Source organism: Phyllostomus discolor, chromosome 12, assembly GCF_004126475.2.
Source record: "Phyllostomus discolor isolate MPI-MPIP mPhyDis1 chromosome 12, mPhyDis1.pri.v3, whole genome shotgun sequence".
Taxonomy (NCBI): domain Eukaryota; kingdom Metazoa; phylum Chordata; class Mammalia; order Chiroptera; family Phyllostomidae; genus Phyllostomus; species Phyllostomus discolor.
The window spans coordinates 44,399,664-44,402,375 of record NC_040914.2 but is presented as its reverse complement, the minus strand read 5'-3'; positions in this window follow the sequence as shown (position 1 = coordinate 44,402,375).

Sequence of the window (2,712 nt, the reverse complement as noted above, 5' to 3'; positions counted from 1 at the left end):
ATGGGCATACTGCAGTCTAATCGGCCATTCCCTCGTAGTCTGAGGTCTGGTTGTTTTGTCAGTGTTTACTAGGATAAGGACTAGTTCTCCAGACTCTTTATGAGTGACCTTTTTTGCTCCACAGTTCTTTTTGCTTTAATTTTTATTTACTAATTTGAGAGTGAGAGACAGTGACTTGTTGTTTCACCTGTCTATGCCCTCCTGGTTGCCTCTTGTACATGCCCTGATGGGGGATTGAACCCTCAACCTTGGGGTATCAGGATGATGCTCTAACCAACTGAGCTACCCAGCCAGGGTTCTTCCCACATAGCTGATCACTTACTGGGATAGAGTTCTAGAAACAAAGGAACAGTTTTCTTTTAAGGTGTTGGTTATTATACAGAAGCTGTCCCCACACTCAGCGTGACCTGGATCCTGAGCACCAGGCACTGGTGGGGGAATGATTAAACTCAGGTCCTGTCTCTGAGTGGCCTAGGGTCTAGGTGGGGAATGAGAGGGAAACTCGAACAGCTCCTGTCTCTCAGAGAAGGAGAACCACTGTCACCTCTGAGTGCTTGGGGGAGTCAGAGGCCAGGGCTCTCCTGTAGGCCTGTCTTCGCTTGCTGTGTGACCTTGGGCACACTGTCCTCTCCAGGCCTTGGCATTCCCATCTCGAATGAGGTCATTGGATTAGGTCACTTCTAGTGGTGCCTTTCCGTGCTCCTGACGTACCCGAAGGGCGTGGGTAGGCATGAGTGTGCACTTGCCTTTTTTAGGTGCCTAATTACATCCAGCGATCTGGGACAGTTTCTGTGGGATGTGCTGGAGGGCACCGAGGTGGCCCCGCGTCCACTCTAGGACGGCAGCATTGTACAAACCAATTTTTTTTTCAAACCAAATTATTGAAAGAGCAGAGTCCAAGGCTTATAGCAAAGAGGAGCTGAGAAATGAAGAGCTTTTAGAAGGAGGAGCTTGTTAACGGGGACCCTTTTATGTACTTGGCACTGGAAGTAAACATTAGTGGTCCCAGCGTGAGTCTCACCCGCTGCGCGTGAGGTGTCTGCAAACTCGCTGCACACATTGCTTCATTTGCACCTTCCAAAGCTCTGCCAGGTGAGTGTCTTTATCCCTGCTTTACAGATGAGGAGCTGGAAGCTCGGAGAGGAGGCAGCAACCGCTTTAGGGTGTTGCCCCAGAGAAAGCGCTGTCCAAGAAAAGCAAAACAAGCTAATTCTTGTCTTTTGACTCCGAAGGCTGAGGTCAAGGTATAATAATGCCATTGTGTGAGATTCCTTTGGAAGGGTGGCTGTCCTAATCAGAGCCCCAATCTCAGGCGCCCTGTGTATAAAGTAACAGTCCCTTCTTCCCCCGACCACAGTGCACTTTTTTCTAGTCACAGCCTTGCATCTCCCTGCTCCTGCAGTTCTGTTTCATGGGCGTGCTTTAGGACAAGCCAGATGAAGCCTCTGTCCACAAAACCACTGGTCAGGCTGGTGGTTTGCGGCCTCAAGTGCACTGTACCTGTGGGGTGTGTGCTAGACTCCCAGGACGCCCCATCCCCCCGTTCCTGTCCCCCAGCTGCGGCAGGTCTGCTGTGGGGGAACCCTGGCCTGTGTCGCCAGCACAGGATTATGGGAATGCGGACGGCCGGGCTGTGGCTGGACAGGGACACTGGGCAGGCCTCGAGTTTGGAAATCATGTTACATGTCATCTTCCTTGTAACTCAGTGTCCTTTGCCCTAGGTTTCTCAATTGCTTTTTTTCCCTTTCTTTCCTTTTCCCCCCAATTAATTTGAGAGAGAGAGGGAGAGAAATATATTGATTTGAGAGAGAAACATCAGCCGGTCACTTCCTGTACACCCCCTGACCCCAGATCGAGCCCACAACCTTTTGGCGCAGAGAGTGACACGCCAAGAGACTGAGCCACCCGGCCAGGGCAGCATTTCAGGGAGACAGTGTCAAGGGAGAGAGGTTCAGGGACAGACTAATCCTGACCCCGACCTTGGGCCAGCTCTGCTCTGGCTCTGGACGACACCCTCACCTTCGCCTCCCGGTTTTCTCAGGGGCGTCCCTGTTTGCAAAACCACAGGTCGGGGGAAGCAAACAATGCAGGGAGGTTTGGTACCTCGGGGGTTAGCCTGAAGCAGCAGGGTTCCCCCACGCTGCCAGGACAGAGCAGCTCTCCCCGGAGCGCTGGCCCCGTGACAGGCACTGCACCTGCACTCTCGGGTCACGTGCTCCCCCCCTGCGACACACGCGCTCTGCCAGCGCCCTCTCACAAATGCGGGGTCAGAGCCTCAGAGACGGTGGGCGACCTGTCCAAGGTCACACGGCCCATAAACGCCAGAGCCAGAACTCGCACCCTCTCGGAGGGGTCTGGGAGCCAGCACTCACGCTGGCCTTGTCCTGGCTTGCTGAGGACCGCTGCAGTCCCGTTCCTGGGGAGGTCAGCTGGGCCGGGTCGGACACTCGGTGCTGACTCCTGCTGTTCGCCTGTGAGGCCCTGCTTGCTTCTGCCGACCGGCGCCCCTGCAGGCTCTGCTGCGATGCAACCGGGCCAGGGTGTCGTTGCCTGCCTGGGCAGCTGCCGGGCCAGCCTCACCTCACTGTGTCTCCTGTCCTCCCGCCGCCCGACCGGGGAGGGCCGAGAAGCACCCAGCCCCGGTCCTCGGGCCAGGAACGCCTGCCTTGGGTCTCTGAACAAGCAGGGTTTTCTCAGAGAGGCGTGGCCGGA